At 38.8% G+C, this 18,089-nt stretch overlaps 1 long non-coding RNA gene across 1 annotated transcript; it reads left to right on the top strand.

The window, feature by feature from the left end:
* Positions 1-13,101: 13,101 nt before the first annotated feature.
* LOC113533613 (uncharacterized) lies at positions 13,102-17,575 on the top strand. The gene is made up of 3 exons (XR_003403434.3): positions 13,102-13,205; positions 13,485-13,550; positions 13,670-17,575. It is a non-coding gene; the product is annotated as an uncharacterized LOC113533613 (long non-coding RNA).
* The last annotated feature ends 514 nt before the right edge of the window (positions 17,576-18,089 follow it).

Here is an 18,089-nt window from a genome sequence, read left to right as displayed (position 1 = left end):
CATAGTATGTGCTCATAATAGGAAAAATATGATATTCATTATAGATATTCATTATTGACCCATAAAGTAATATATTGGTGCCATCTTTGCTGATATATTGCCTCACTTCCTGTTTTCAGTAGACCTCCCAAACTGCAAATAAAGTGAAGACTTGTTTCTTTAGATTATGTTGTAAATTTATGTGAAAAGTTTGATGTCAAGACGTTTGATGTTTGCAGGTTATGGATGAAATGTCACATACATATCAAAAATCTGGTAAACAATTTTTGACCTCATGATTCTGTGATCCAAATTTTGTTCTGATTGGATGAAATTTGCATGAGAAGAAACAAAAAACAGCTTTTGTTAAATGTAAAAAATGGCACACATCCAGTTTGGCAAATCACAAATCTGTTATATGCACCTTCCTGGGAATCAAGAGAAAGAAGAATCATGATTGCAGATGAAGTTCAAAAATTATGAGAGGCCCCTAGATGGGATTTAGGCAACACTTCTTCAAGTTCCTTAGGACAAGGCCCATTACACATCTACAAATTTGGTGAAAATCCGTCAAACTGTTGTTGAGATATGCCCACAGATCCTGTTTGGGGACTTCGCCATCAAATTCATTTGTGCGTTATGGAAGAACCGTCCACCATATCAAAAATTTGAGAAGCAAGTTTTGTTCGAGTTGGTCTCCTGATTTAGTCTTCCAAATTTCATGGTTATGGGAGAAAATTTGGAGGAAAGGAAGCAAAAAAACAGCTTTTATTAAAATACAAATTGGCAAACTTCCTGTGTGAGAAATCACAAATTTGTCAGTAAATCAGTAAAACTTTGCACCTTCCAGGGAATCAAGACAAATAAGAATCTTGATTTGATGTTGAGCAGTTTCAAGGTTATTAGCAATTTTATGCATTTGTGAAATATAGCGACACACAGAGGTGAATTTAGACAAAGATCTTTGGAAGCCTTTAAGGTGAGCCCTTCAAGTTATCTACAAAATTTGGTCAGAAAATATCACACTATTGCTGAGATATTCCCTCACTTGCTGTTGTCAGCCTCGCTGTCAAATCCGTTTGTGCTTTATGGGTGAAGCATTCATCATATCAACACTCTGAGTAACAAGTTATGTTCAGGTTTGTTTCCCAATGGTTGCTTCCAAATTTTGTTAAATCAAAAACACTCTGAATCTTTGAGGGAATCAAGAAAATCAAAATAATTTTGATTTGATGTTGAGAGGTTAAAAAAGTTGTGAGCAATTTTTACAGATTATTGAACTATAGCGCCACCTACACATGGAATTAGACAAAAACCTCTGTCAGGGACACAGACCTGAAAGGGAACAGGCATGTCACTGCGTCAAGATTTCATTTCTGGAACTTTCCACAGCACTTGAGGCAGAGCAGCAACTAAAAGAAACTGCAACCACAAGAAATAAGTTTTTGTTCACATTTAGCTTATTTTATGATTCAGTTGAACCTTTGGAAATTATATTTATGTATTAACTAGACGTTATGTAGTCAATAACCTTTTTAACCGTGTATTTTGTCTCAATAGCTATGTTAGCCTGCTAACAAAAAATAGGTTAGCTAATGTTAATTGAGGGGAAATATGTCTGAAAAAAAAAAACGAAAGGAAAAAGACAAATCAGTATTTTTGTAAGAAATTTATAAAAGATTGGATTCTTACATAATATTTAGAGTTATAAAAGAAGTTACCCAATTTTGGGCTGCTGAATAACTATTAGCAATTTCTAGCTAGTTAAATTGCATTTTCTCTCACGTTTTACATTATCTCGGATTATCAGTTAGCAGTGGAGTCAAGTTCATATCCATACCAACATATTATGCTATCCAATACTGGCTAACTAGCCTGTATTATTAGGGGGCCAAGCACCGCAGATGCATGCGGGTATGACCCCAATCTGAGGACAGCAAAAAATTACTGACCATGACCAGTTTGTGGTGCTATAAGAGGAAAAAACATGAATTTGTATCTAACTACGGAACCATTGGTCCAATTGACTTGAAAATTTGCCTGCACTGTCTTTGTCAAAGGTCCAATCAATATTTATGGAGGACAGTCGTGTATCTCGACAAACATCAGCCAATTAAGTTTCAGCAGCTATTAGCCAAGGTTAACAAGGGCCGATCAGAATGACACTTGGTGGACTCGCTTGAATCATGGCCCCAGAGGTGTATGAGAAATTTGAAACTAATCGGCGACTATGGGGGCGCGCTATTAAATTTTTCATGCACATAAATGGTTTTATATACCACAGTGTTTCACACAAACACAAGTAACTCATACCTTTTGATGGAGCTCCTCATTCTGAAAGACTTTGCCTCAAGAACCTTTCCAGTCAAATTGTTCATTAAATATTTGAGATTATTTAAAAAATAAACTCTTGCGAACTTGTCCTAGGTTTTTTGCTCAACGAAAAGGGCGTGGCCTCTTTTACTGAAATGGCTATAATTCTTGAACAGAAGCACACAGTTTCACCAATCTTGGCAGACATATGCATGGGCTCAATCTCAATCACATGCATAAAATGGCAGAGTTTGGCCACGTGGTGGTGCTATAACAGGACAAAACATGAAATTGGGGCTAAATATAGAACCTTTTGTCCAACTGACGTGAAATCTTGCACTAAATAGCTTTGTCCAAGGTCCCATCAGGGTCTTTGAGGACAGTTGTGAGTCTTGATATCGGCCAATTAATGTTTTGGGTGTCAGCCATTTTGATATGTGTGTTAAGCTGTATTTTACATTGTATTTGCATTGGAATATTGTTATGAAACTCGGTGTCATCAGCCCCATGCCCCAAAGGTACTCAAAATGTTTGGGGGCAGTGCCACCTTGTGGTTAGAAAAAAATATAAGAACATTTCTAAAAAATGCTAATAACTTTTCATTTGATTAGCCTATTGTCATGCACCCAGTCTGGTTATATTTCGTGGATCATGCCAAAAAGAATGATATCAAATGTGCCTTGGTCAGAGAAAGATTTTCCGCCATTGTGAATTTTTTTGAAAAACCTATTTTTTGCAAACTCCTCCTAGACTGTTTGTCAGAACTTCACTAAATTTTGCTCAGATCATCTGCAGACAATGAAGACCAAAAATTATTCAAAGATTTTTGATAGACCAAACTGTTCATGTATACCATGTCAACGAATATGATGGTGATCATGCCAAAATGAATGTGAGGTAATATGACATGAGCAGTTTTAGAACAGCACCACCTACTAGTCACTAGATATGAAAAATTGATCTCTTTGTTTATAATTTCTTCATAATTTGTTGTAAAATCATGGAAGTGTTACCTTTAGATTCAGAGAGGCATAACAAGTCAGTCTGCATGTATCACTCTCTCACTCCTTCTGTCTTTCAAATCCTAAAACTCACTCTATCTATCTACATGTATCAGTCTGTCTCTCCATTTATCTTCCTACCATTCTCTTCATCTCTCTATTTACTAGTATCTATCTATCTATCTATCTATCTATCTGTCCAAGTCTACAATTATTGCCATCCTATCTGTCTGTCTGTCTGACTATCTATCTAATCAACTCTAAAAGTATTGGCTACCTACATATCTATCTATCTATCTATCTATCTATCCAACTGTACAATTATTGGCATCCTATCTCTTTATCTATCTATCTATCTATCTATCTATCTATCTATCTATCTATCTAATCAACTCTACAAACATTTGCGCCCTTTCTATCTGTCTATCTATCTAATCAACTTTACAGGTATTGGCACCTTTTCTTTCTTTCTTTCTTTCTTTCTTTCTTTCTATCCCACTGTACAATTAATGGCACCCTATCTATCTATCTATCTATCTATCTTAAAACTGCACATTACCTTAAGATTTCAAACTGATAACTATTTAAAAATTTCAGACTGACTTTGTCAAACCAAAACCAAATTTTGTTGACAAACTTTACCTATCTAGTTATATTAGCTCTGTTTTCCTATTTAAACTTATTATTATGTTGGTTTGACAAAGTTTTTTACTATTATAGTTGTTTTCCTTTTATTATTATTATTATTATTATTATTATTATTATGAGACCGTACATTTCTATATGCTACTCCTCCCAGAGCTTTCAAGCTAAATCTACCAAACTCACCACAGACCTTCAACCTGTTCTGACTTGAGTTGCTATATCTTTTCTAACTGATCAGAATTATGGTTTTCCCATTACAGAAGCTCAAAGTGGCCAGAATTCTGATTGTCCATTCAAATTTCTGTTATAACTCCTTGAGCTTATTAAGCTACTTCCACCAAACTCCTTTAGGCTGTTCAGACTGATCATGCTGTATTTTTCCTAACTGATTGGACTTACAGTTTTCCCATAGCGGACAATCAAAATCCCAAAACTCCCATAGACTTACATTGAGGGAATGTCAAGTCAAGTGTTTTTATTGTCACTTCAACCATATACAGCTAGTACAGTACACAGTGAAACGAAACAACATTCCTCCAGGACCATGTTGCTAGACAGAGAATTACAGAGAATTACATGAGACTACGCATTACTACATAAAGTGCATATGCAAATATGTGCACACAGCACAAGACAGTGCTAAAACTACTAAAACAGAACAATAGGCACAGTAAGAGACAGTGCAGCACCGACCAGTACACAGTTCTAGTGTGAAAGTGTCAGATATGACAGGTAGTGAAAAAGAATAATAATAAATTGCTGTGAATGTAAACATAACAACTATAACATAGTATTCAGCAGATAAGCTTATACCATATATGGATATACCATATATTATTGGGGTAGCAGCCAGGTAGAGAGTATAGTAATGACAAGAATTGTATACAATATTTTTATAAATACAGTAGCAGCAAAATAATGCAGGTAGTAAATACAGATATGCGTAAAAATTGCAAAGGGAGTGGGATGGTGTTCAGTTGAGTGTGTGTGTGTGTGTGTGTGTGTGTGTGTGTTGTCAATCCAGTCTCTGAGTATTGAGGAGTCTGATGGCTTGGGCGAAGAAACTGTTACAGTCTGGCCGTGAGGGCCTGAATGCTTTGGTACCTTTTGCCAGATGGCAGGAGGGTGAAGAGTTTGTGTGAGGGGTGCATGTGGTCATCCATAATGATGGCGGCTTTGCGGATGCAGTGTGTGGCGTAAATCTCTGTGATGGAGGGAAGAGAGGGGTGTTCTTCTCAGCTGTCCTCACTATCCGCTGCAGGGTCTTGCAATCCGAGACAGCGCAATTTCCAAACCAGGCAGTGATGCAGCTGCTCAGTGATGCAGCTGTCCCTCTGTAGAATATGGTGAGAATGGGGGGGTGGGAGATGGGTTTCCTCAGTCTTCACAGAAAGTAGAGATGCTGCTGGGCTTTCTTGGTTATGGAGCTGGTGTTGAGGGACCAGGTGAGGTACTCCATCAGGTGAACACCAAGGAATTTCATGCTCTTGATGATCTCCATAGAGGAGCCTTCGAAGTTCAACATTGTCACTCCATGCTCTCCTGAAGTCAACAACCATCTCTTTAGTTTTGTCCACATTCAGAGACAGGTAGTTGGCTCTGCACCAGTCTGTTAGCCACTGTACCCCCTCTCTGTATGCTGACTTGTCGTTCTTTCTGATGAGACCCACCATGGTTGTGTCATCGGCAAACTTGATCATATGATTCGAGCTGTGCAATGCTACACAGTCGTGAGTCGGCAGAGTGAACAGCAGTGGACTGAGCACGCAGCCCTGCGGGCCCCAGTGTTCAGTGTGGTGGTGTTGGAGGAGCTGTTCCCAATCTGGACTGACTGAGGTCTCCCAGTCAGGAAGTCCAGGATAGTAACACACTCTCTCTCTCTCTCTCTCTCTCTCTCTCTCTCTCTCTCCATATTTCTTTGTATCAATCTACATGTTTCACTCTCTCACTCCTTCTGTCTTTCTACAAATACTACACTGTCTTCTTTCAAATTCACTCTACCTTCAAGCTTATAAAACAGTTTCAAACTTTCAGACTGGCATTGTCAAGCCAACATCAAACTTTGTCATGATGACCTTTACTTATCTAGTTTCACTAATGTGATTTTAGCGATTAACACCTTTATAAAAAGATGTTGACACAGTATTCATATCAAGTCTGCTTACTAGGAAACTTATACCGTGGTAGTGAAACACTTTGGTTACTTACCAAGTAAAGGTAAAGCCTGATAGCATAGCTCAAAGACCAAAGAACTTTTCATTTTTGTTTACTCTCTAATATTACACTCAGTGTGTTGTCTTGTTGAATTAAACATCTAAGAATTGTATTAAAGTATATTTCATTTTATTTTGTGTCTGAAGTGACAGACTGATGATTTTGTTAAAACCAAGCTGACAATGTAATCTTGAATCTTTAATTCAAAAATTTGAAGTTATGTATACTTACATAAATTATCTGCTAGTCTGAATATATTCTTGATCTCATTGTGTCTCTATAATACTTTTAGTAAATGTAAATGTTATGCAGACATATAAAAACAATGTAGGCAAATTAAACTTTTCTGCACCTGCCACTGCACTGTGGTGGGTAATTATAATGTAATTTTTATCTGCACTTCTAAAAATCCACGTGGATTACAATAAAATAAAAAAAGAGACACAAATTACAGTATTTAAGTAACCCTTGGAAATTTTTTCGCACTATTAAAATTTGTGCTTTTTAAAGTTTTTGTCCGAACAAGAGGTTTTAATTAAAAGATGTGAAAATGTAAATAAGATGTAAATAAAAAGGGAGTGTTTTTCTAATACTTAGGTGGATAACCCTGTTGTACCAATGGATATCTACTGGCACTATTCATCTGGATGTTAGTTTTTTGTGTTTTTTGTGACCAAATGCAGATTTGTCCTATAGTTGATGACCCTATAAAGGTCTGCACCACCCTTCTTCAGTCACACCATACTGCTTTGTCTTTGACTTTTAAAAAATGTATTCCTTGTAAAAGGCTACACTGACAAGTTATATATGAGCTACTTCTCATTATTTGTCATGTTGGATTTATTCTGACTTTTGTGCTTGTAGTACAGACAAATGGAGTTTAAATGTTTTATCAATGTTCATGACAGTTGGCCATCTGTATCACCACAATCTCTATAGCTTTTGCAATGTGTCCCTTAATGTCAGCCCTTGTCAGTGCCCTTTTTGAATCAGCATTGTAGGTTTACATTTGTTAGATGCTAACATGTTACTGGAAATGCCCATTTCTATTCTCTTATTTTACAGCTGAGAAGAAAGACCAGGAATCTCTTCTTCTGTTAGATGACAAGACACTGATCTGTCTAATTTCCATATTTGGGCTCAGACTGAAATTTAAGAAATATCTTACAAATTTGCTTGAGGTAAGTGTCAGTATTTAGGTCTAGATACCATGGGCTTTACAGTGCATTCAGAAAGTATTCAGACCCCACCATGTTTTTTCACATTTTGTTATGTTGCAGCCTTATGCTAAAATGCTTATTTTTTTTCATATCAGTATAAACTCCATACCCCATAATAACAAAGCAAAAACCAGATTTATGATAACTTTGCAAATTTATTAAAAAGAAAAAACTGAAATATCACATTGATATAAGTATTCAGACCCTTTTCTGTGACACAGCATTGAGTGCTGTTAGCTATTTTGTTGAGCACACCTCCAGCCTTATCAGAGATACACTGATCAGCCATAACATTAAAACCACCTGCCTAATATTATGTAGGTCCCCCTAGTACAGCCAAAACAGCACTAACCCATCAAGGGATGGACTCCACAAGACCTCTGAATGTGTGCTGTGGTATCTGGCACCAAGACGATAGCAGCAGATCCTTTAAGTCCAGACCAGGCCATCTTCTTTCACTGCTCCATGGTCCAGTTCTGATGCTCATGTGCCCATTGTAGGTGCTTTTGGAGGTGGACGGGGGTCAGCATGGGCACTCTGACCGGTCTGCGGCTACGTAGCCCCATATGCAGCAAGATGTAATGAACTATGTGTTCTGACACCTCTATCATAGCCAGCATTAACTTTTTCAGCAATTTGTGCTAGAGTAGCTCTTCTCTGGGATCGGACCAGATGGGCTAGCCACATGCATCAATGAGCCTTGCGCACCCATGACCACGTTGCCAGTTCACCAGTTGTCCTTCCTTGGACCACTTTTGGTAGGTACTAACCACTGTGTGGGAGGTAACTGTAACTACTACTCCTGGGAACACCCCACAAGACCTGCCATTTTGGAGATGCTCTAACCCAGTCTTCTAGCCATTACAATTTGGCCCTAGTCAAAGTCGCTCAGATCCTTACACTTGCCCATTTGTTTTACTTCCTATGCATCAACTTCGAGAACTGACTGTTCACTTGCTGCCTAATATATCCCACCCCTTGACAGGTGTCATTGTAATGAAATAATCAATGTTATTCACTTCACCTGTCTGTGGTTTTATTGTTGTGGCTGATCGGTATATAGTTGGTGGTCTATAGAGAAAGACGGTCTTTTTTAAAGAGAGAATGGCCATAGTCAAACTCCAGAGGGACAGAGGCTCATAGAACAATTTGCATTAGCGGCCAAACCATTTCAGGGGCTTGAATCAAATTGAAATACTTTACCCAGTCTGGGTACAGCCAGAGGAAGTACAGCCAAAGCCTCTCCCTGGCTTTTCCTACAGTCAGGAAAGAGACAAAGAGAGAGGGACTATCAAACAAGTGGCAGTTTAAGACACCTTCCATTGTATCTTTACATTTACATTTATGGCATTTGGCAGACGCCCTTATCCAGAGCGACGTACAGAAGTGCGCTCAATAAATTCTATCTAATTGAAGTCTATCAATAAATACATGCTGATACTGGTACTCTAGGTCTTGGACTAAGAATACCATCAGTCTAAAAACTCTGTTGTGGCGGTAATATAGTAAAAAGCATGCAGACAACACAAAGTGTTTTTTTTTGTTTTGTTTTTTTAAGAGTCTTGATGCATGCCTCCCTTGTACCCTGAGAGATAGTGGGACCAGTCGAGCAGTCCTAGAGGATTGGAGGGAGCATGGTGCTGAATGTGATAAATGCTTTGAGGTAAGTGGGTGCTGGTTAATTTTTGGCATTGTAGGCAAGCATCAGTGTTTTAAATCTGATTCGGGCAGCTACAGGAAGCCAGTTGAGGGAGCGTAGCAATGGGGTGGTGTGGGAGAACGTAGGAAGATTGAAACCCAGCTGCATTCTGGATCAGTTGCAGAGGTCGAATGGAGCTCAAAGGCAGACCTACCAGGAGCAAGTTGCAGTAGTCCAGTCTCAGAATGACAAGGGAATGAACAAGCACCTGAGTGGCCTGTGTGGATAGAAATGGACGAATCGTTCTGATGTTATAAATGAGAAATTGACATGAGCGTGACAGATTAGCAATGTGAGAGGAAAAGGACAGTTGTTTGTCCATGGTTACCCCAAGGTTGCATTCAGTAAACAAAAGTGAGATCAGAGAGTTGACAAGGGAAATTGCAAGATCTTGACATGGGGATGAATCCCCTGAGATGAACAGCAATTCAGTTTTGTTGGGATTACGTTTCAGCTGATAAGCTCTCATCCATGATGAGATGTCTGCCAGACATGCTGAGATCTGATGAGAAAAATGAGTGTCTGAGGGAGGGAAGGAGAGGATGAGTTTAGTGTCATCCACATAGCAGTGGTATGAAAACCTATGTGAGGATATGACCGCAAGAGATCGAATATAGAGGGAGAACAGAAGAGGACTAAGTACTGATCCTTGTGGGGCACTAGTGGAGAGTCTGCAGGGAGCAGATGTGGATCCCCTCCATAATAATAATAATAATAATAATAATAATGAAGTGACTTGTGGCCAAGTATGGTGACCCATACTCAGAATTTGTCCTCTGTATTTAACCCAGCCAAGTACACACACACAGTAGCGAACACACACCCAGAGCAGTGGGCAGCCTTTTTTTTTTTTTTTTGCTGCAGCGCCAAGGGAGCCGTTGGGGGTTCAGTGCCTTGCTCAAGGGTCTCACCTCAGTCATGGTATTGAGGGTGGAAGAGAGCGCTGGTCATTCACTCCCCCCACCTACAATCCCTGCTGGACCTGAGACTCGAACCCACGACCTTCAGGTTCACCTTCGGGTTGCAAGTCCGACTCTATCCATTAGGCCACGACTGCCCCCCACTTGATCTGTCACTTGATCTGTCACTTGATCTGTCACTTGATCTGTGACCTGATATGTCACCTGATATGACCGTCCTTCCAGGTAGGAAGCAAACCACTGACATGCTGCGCCACAAATGAGGGTGGACAAGAGAGTCTTGTGGTTCACTGTGTTCTAGAGATAGAGAGACAGTTGATTGTAGACAGTTTGTTCAAGGATTTTAGAAAGAAAAGAGAGAAATGGTACCGGTCGGTAGTTGCTGATGTCAGAGGGATCAGGAAAGGGTTTCTTCAGCATGGGAATAACTCTTGCTTATTTGAATGCAGTTGGTACATGACCAGATGTTATGGAGCCATTGATGATAGTGGTGATGAAGGGGAGAAGGTCTTGAGAGATGGTCTGGAGCATTGTGGAAGGGATTGGATCCAATGGGCAGATGTTAGGATTGCAGGACAAGATGACTTGCAGGATCTCTTCTGCTGCTAGTTTAGAAAAACATGCCAGTGAAGGAGAAGGGGAATCCTGAGTGTGTAGTGTAGGAGTTGGGGTAGAAGTGAAGGTCTGGAAGATTTTTTTTAATCATAAAAATTGGCAAAGTCTTCAGCAGTCAGGGAGGATGGAGCAGGAGGAGCCGGTGGGTTGAGTAGTGAAGAAAAGATTTTGTGGGGCTAAGGATCTTGTGCAGAAATTTCCAGCTTTTCCTTGTACAAGGCACTCTTAGCACAAGTCTCTTCAGATGCTATGGAGGAAGGGGAGTTTCAACAAGTGGGAGAGAAGTATTGAGAGATGGTTTTAGACAGGATAGGGAGGGTGATGGTGAACGATACCAAGTGATGATCAGTGTTACTCCATGTTACTTCAACTCTTTTTTTTCTCGATCATTCACAGATTCCAAAGAAAAGGAAGATAATTCCAAATACACAGAAAGACATTGCTCTGAAGATTCTTGCTCAGTATTACTCAACTCCTCTGTCAGCAGCCGCAGCAGGAAAGGCACTACCACGGATGTTATTTGGGTGGTGTTTTTTTAAAATTTTTTTTATTTTATTAAATCGTTTCAAATAACAAACAGGCATTAACTTATAATCATTGATAAACACATTAACAATAAGACCAAGCAGCATTTTGTAAACAGCATAATAATAACATAACTAAAAAATAAATAAATAAATAAATAATTTTTTTAAAAAAAGGAAAACATGAACAACAAATTATAACAGAGTACATTACCTTCCGGGGGGTTAATCCATATATATTGCCACTAATTTAGTGAGCTTTAAGGCACTCCTCATTTTTAGTTTTTTTAAGGATTCAAATAAAATTTTTAAATCTTTTTTAAATGCCTCAAAACATGGAGAAACTTTAACAAATCTACATCTGTGTAGCAAAAACTTGGCTATATGAATATGCTGGGTAAATTAATCTTGATATCCCTTCCATCTCTGTTAATAAAATTTTTCCAAAAATGGAAATATTTCTTTGTAACCAGCTATTCAATATTTTTTTTTTTTTTTTTTTTGCATAACAACTTGAATATTATTTTCTTTGTAACAGTTATTCCCAAGTATGTGATCTCATTTTTGGCTGGAATATTATAAATTTAATTTTGTGTATTATCATGAATAGTCAAGATCTCACATTTTTTCAAGTTTAAATATAATCCAGAAGCATCTGAAAAAAAAGGATACAGCTTTTAAGGCATTAGGTATTTGATCAGAGTCTTTTAAAAATAAAGTTGTATCATCCGCTAGTTGTGTAATTACCAAGGATCTACCCAAAACACTTAAAGGTTTTATACTTTCATTATTTTTTAATATACACTGCTAATAATTCAACTGAAAGTAAGAAAAGAAGCGGACTAATTGGGTCTCCCTGACGTATTCCTCTATTAATATCAAATCTCCTTGTAGTGCCTGATTGAAGTAAGACAGCACTTGTAATTATTTGGGTGGTGGTTTGTTCGTAGTCAGAGGCGCAAAAATGGGGTATGCAGTATATGCAGTGTATAGGGGCGCCACACGTAGGGGGGCGCCATTGTGCCAAAAAAATTCTGAAAATCATCTTTAAAATAAATTTAAAAAGTAATGTTTGTTTAAAAATAATGTTTGTTTAGCATTTTACATGAGAGCAAAAATGTATTTTATTAAATAAAGTGATATCAACCGCCAACCCTCCGACATCTTTAAGAGCCGTTGCTCTGTTACAGACAGTCACATGTCCAAAACGGAGAGAGGAGGGAAGCGTAGTGGAGCGCAGAACAGAAAACGTAAAAAAGCAAAAGAAAAACAATGTCTTAAAATGAATTTAATATAATAAATCAAAATTATAATAACTCAGGCAGGGGCGGTTCTAGGGTGAGTGGATATCCGGGGCTTAGCCCAGAGACATTATTACCTGTCAGTATACACTTTAAATAAAATATGTTTAAAAGTCATATTGGCTAATTCACTCAGAAACGAAGTAAGAAAGTGTTTTTATGAATAGGTCACTGAATCATTCACTCACAAGTTCATTCACCGCTGTGTGCTGCTGCAGAGACGCGCAACATAGCTTTGTTCAGAACCATTTTCGTTAGCGAGATATTTATTTCTTATTAACTTGTTTATTATGACCAAACCGGTCATAATCGCTCTAAATGCGTGTGTGTGTGTGTGTGTGTCCCCTATAGGAAGACTGCGCTGCGCAACCGTTAAATGATCAAAAATGTAAATCAAACACATAATTTAAAAACGAATAAGAAATTTAATATCATGCTTAAAAATCTATATTTGTTGCTTCACAGTGCCACGGCTCAGTAACAAATAACGTATTTTGACAGATGGCTAAATTGTTACAGCGATAAGTTACAGGCTATAGGAAGTTACAGATATCTGAAGCAGCTGCATCTTGCTTCAGCCCGCCCCTAGCCTCGCCCCTAGCCCCGCCCCCAGCACCGCCCCCAGCGCCGCCCCTGCACTCAGATATTAAAGCTGCTGGTTAATTTGACGGGTGAACTTGCGTGTTGCTCACTTGACTATTGCGATAAGATTTTACGGCTTTGTTTATGTTGCCATTTTTTATTTTACTTTAGTCACTGTTACTATTGTTACAGGTGATGTATGAACAGGATATTACGAGACTCAAACTGTGCTCATGTATAATATTATTTGCACCGTTATGAACAGAAGCAGAAGAAATGTCTTAAAGACCTGATCTACCATATGTTTTAGTTTTTAATACTTTAACTTTAGTTTTAATAGTTTTTAAAATCGCTTAAAATATTTTTGGTAGTTTTTAACCACTGTTTCATAATATATTTATGGAAGTAGTTTCATACTTAAAGTTATCATTGTAGTATGTATAACAATAACATAATGGTACATTTACTCAGCCATGAAGATGGAGAGGCCAACGAAGAAATGACAGAAAATGAGTTCAGAGCGGGTGAAGACAACAGGTAGGAAGTCGCCATACAAGATTTTATGTCTTATATCAATGACAATATCAAGAAACATCGTAGATTAGGGTATTGCAGACTTAAGATATAAATGGTGTGAATCTGCTTTGTTTACTCAGCCATGAAGATGATGAGGACGAGTACCAATGTGTGTGTGTGTGGCCTGGTAATATTTTGTAAATATTTCATAATTTTATAAAATTATTTCATAATTTTTATTTACTGGCACTAATACAATTGTATGGAAAAACAATGCATGCTAAAACAGATTTCATGTAGTGTATTTACCCCTCTTTTTTGGGGAAAGGGAGGCAGAGGGGGGCGCCACCCATGATCTTGCATACCCCTCAGCAAATGATCAGTCGCGCCCCTGTTCTTAGTACAACTCTGTGTGGTACTGTTGTGAGTTTATAAGGTACAGCGGTGGTGTTGGTATTTTAAACACTTTGTACATTAAGTGAATTTTATTACATTCACCTACTATGTAGGTCCACTTTGTAGGAGTACAATAAGAGAATAAAGCTCATCCTTTTCCTCACTTAAGTTGCTTTCAAGCTTTTTTCAGTGTTAGTTTCTGACTATAGGACATCCCAGTTTCACAGAAAAAAGGTCACATGCAACTTATCTGGAGCACCTTTGATACATTGAATATCAGCGTTCTGTCACAAGAATGTGGTGCAGAGCACCGTATCAAACATTCACTTGAATGCTCTGTATGGAATGTTCTGGACCAGTGTATTTTAACCAACCTAATCTCTACCACTAGTCTATTTGAATAAGATCGATATGTAATAAATAATTTTACTTATTTTTTAAACATACTGAGCATAGAAAAAAGAAGCCTAACTTCTCCTCTTCTCTGCAAACACAATCAGGCTTGCAAGTCATGGTATGGTAACGTGTAGAGGTTAGCTTGGTTAAAATACTTTGGTCCAGAACATGACATATAGAGCATATGAGTGAAAGTTAGAGATGTTGCTATGCAAGGTACGCTTGTGTCTCAGTGTTTAAGTCTAGGCTGAAAACTGTTTAGTCAAGCCTTTTGTGAATAGTTTTGTCTTAGGTAAAGGAGCAGATTTGGAGGGCTCACGGGCACAGGGTGTTGTAGTGAACTGGGATGTATGGACGCTGTTGCCCCCCCACCCTCACGCATTCAATCAGCTTTGTTGACGGTGGAGTGGCTGGCCACTTTTTGTCCCAAGGCGCCCTCATGTCTATGTTACCTTCTGGCTCTCCCTTTTAGTTATTCTGTCATAGCTAGTGTTGCCGGAGTCCCTGCTTGCACTCTGCATGCAAAGTACATTGTCCTTAACCATTATGGGACAAAAAACATAACTAATAATCCAGGATACCAGTGATCCTGACCCGTTCTGTTCTCTGGACCTGCCTGATCCCTCCTGATGCCCTACTTCTGGTTGGAGTTCTCATCAGTTGGAAATCACTCGCTGCTGCTGAGGATGGCCCCACATGGGCAGCCTGAAGATCAATGAGATTACTGAGGATGGTACCACTTAAAAACCATGAAGATGGCTTTGGACCACAATTCAAATGAACAGTTATGCTATGATGGCTTAGGACTACAATTGCTGCAAGGACTGCAATTGCCACGAACAGTTTTGCACTCAAGTCTCCATCAGTGAACAGTGGATAAGTTCAAGAAATTATAGAAGGGATTTATTTATAATTTCACTATCCGTTGTCACCCAGATGAGGATGGGTACCCTTTGGTTTCTTCTTCAGATCTTCTCAGGGAGTTTTTCCTTGCTACTGTCACCTCTGGCTTGCTCATTAGGAATAAATTCATACATTTAAAATTTATATCTTGAATGTATTTATTTCTGTAAAGCTGCCTTATGACAACATCCATTGTTAAAAGTGCTATACAAATAAAATTGAATTGAATTGTACCAGAAAGTTGATGCAAATAGGTTGCATGTGAGCATTTTTTCTGCCAATACAAATGTCACTGCTGTGCCAAGAATGGTCTACTCCAAGTAACATCTGCTTTGTACTGATTTCTACAGTGGAGTAGAAAGTGCCTACTACATAGTGTGGAGCAGTAGCTTCAGTCAAGACCTACAATGTGCACCTAGAGAATATTGTTGTTGGGCCATAAGAAATAACCAGTAATTTTAGCTAGGTGTACAGCTGTACATTTAAAGCAGTGATTAATATGAATGATCTTTGTCTACTCAGTAGGTTCAGATAATTTTTCTTATTCTCCACATTTAAAACAAGTGGCAATTTGCTGGATACAATTGGATACACAATGCTGGATCCAACATCTTCACTGATCGTCTTGCCTGGGCTGTGGCTCAGATTGCAAACTCTGCCTCATCATTTGTTTATACACTTCCAACAGCAGTGTTTCTCATGGATGTGTTACTTGTGAGCAACCATCATGGCAAGTCAGGGGATGGAGAAGAGCAAAGTGGATGCAAATGGGGTGGGCAATATGGCCTTCAAATAATATCACGATATTTGGGGATATTTTTTTTGTGACAACAATATTCACTAACAATATATATTTAAAAAATACTTCAAAGTGTTTTAAAATGTTAATTGCAGCCAATCCTCCAATCTTAAGTACAAATTCTATTAAATATACATTAAATTATAATCTTCACGTTTTCAGTGTAATAGTAAAAAATATAAAATAAAAAATATAAAACCTTCAAATATATATATAAAAAATATATAATATATACTGTTACACATCATGCACGCAATTCACATACACTTGCTTACGTCACAATATACCAAAAGCCTGTCAAATTTAATAAGACACGGGGACTATCATGAACAATATTATATCGCCCACCTCTATATGCAATCTACCATATGTTTTTAAGCTCTTAGAATTCAGTAGCTATATTTTGGAGGATTTGTGGATTTATATCTGTTATCCTTGGAGGTTCATGCCTTATCTAGAGCACCATGTGTTCTGCAAGTTTTATTGAGTGCATAAACATTTCAATTAAATGTACAACTACTATACTTCAACAGTATTTGTACTTTGCCTTTTCTTTATTTATTCTCACAGGAGCAACACTGACAAAGTGGCTGTAGAACCCCTGTGTGTAAGGGTGTGTAGGAAGACTCAGGAGGCAGGCGGAATCTTAACTGAGCTCTGGGCTTACATTTTTTCAGACTGCGCTTTTCAGTGCACTTTCAAAGTTCAACAGAAAACAACACAAAACTCGTGACTTTTGCTCTGTCAGGTTCAAGTTCACACTTCTTGGCATGTGTATGTGTGTGTCTCGCAAGTTCTGCCAAGCAGTCTCGCACTCTGTCTCTCTCTCTCTTTGACAGACGGCAATCGCTGCTGTCTTATGAATTTGGGGACGCACTTGCCCATGGCCCAAGTGGAAGCCCAGATTCGTGCACAATTGCACAATCCTTTGGGTTTTCTGTGAGTCCTGCCCATCTCATGGTTCTCAGGACAGCTCTCAGATGTTGTAAATGCCAGTGCCAATCATTAATATAAATAATTATGTCATCTAAGTAGATAGCCGCATATGCATTGTGCGGGCGGAAGATTCTGTCCATGAGACGTTGAAACGTGGCTGGGGCTCCAAACAACCCAAACGGAAGGGTGACAATCTGGTGTAAACCAAATGGAGTGGAAAAGGCCATTTGTTAGCGAGATATTGGAGTCAAGGGAATGAAATAGGCTGCACTTTAGACTTACCTCCGGTCCCAGCTCCTCCCTCTCAGGAACCAGCATCGCCAGAGCCATGGTTTTAGGAGGTTGAGGTGGTATGTTTGCATTGCTTCTATCCATTTGCCTAACCTCATAGCCAACTTCTCCGACTTGCTGTGTGACCTCAAAGGGTCCTTGCCACTTTGTGAGTAATTTAGAGCTCAATGTGGGTATTAAAACGAGTATTTTATCTCCGGGACAAATTCCCGTAGCCAAGTACCCCTGTCATGCAGTCAGGTCTGTCGATCTTGGGTCTGGTGCAAACTCTCCTGTGTTAGGTGCATACTCCTAGTTTTCCCTAATGATGTCGAAGATGCCTCAAGGCTTGTGCGCGTACAATAATTTGAATGGGGAAAACCCATAGGAGCCTTGCAGGATCTCTCATACTGCAAACAGCAGAGGTTCAAGTCACTTAGCCCAATTCTGCACATCATCATGAAACTTACAAATCATATTTTTAAGCAGTTGATTAAATCATTTGTCCAGTCCATCTGTCTGTGGATGGTAAACTCTGGTGTGAATTTAATCCCCAATAATTTGTACAGTTCCCTAAGTGTCCGTGACATGAACATAGTGCCCTGGTTAGTCAGGATCTCTTGCATGCTGAGATGTTGTGCAGAGGCATGGCTTCCGGATATCGTATTGTACAATCCACCAGGACTAACACAAAGCAATATCCTCACGTGCACCTTTCTAATGGCCTGACGAGGTCCATGCTGATTCTTTCAAAGGGGACCTCGATTAATGGTAATGGGAACAATGGCACTTTTGGGGTGGGATTCAACAGCTGACATTCCTGACATGCCGCACACCATCTGCGAACATTGCTGCAAATG

The sequence above is a fragment of the Pangasianodon hypophthalmus genome, chromosome 8 (genome assembly GCF_027358585.1).
Source record: "Pangasianodon hypophthalmus isolate fPanHyp1 chromosome 8, fPanHyp1.pri, whole genome shotgun sequence".
Lineage (NCBI taxonomy): Eukaryota > Metazoa > Chordata > Actinopteri > Siluriformes > Pangasiidae > Pangasianodon > Pangasianodon hypophthalmus.
The sequence above is the reverse complement of the archived record's forward strand: the minus strand, read 5'-3'. Positions and strand labels throughout refer to the sequence as shown.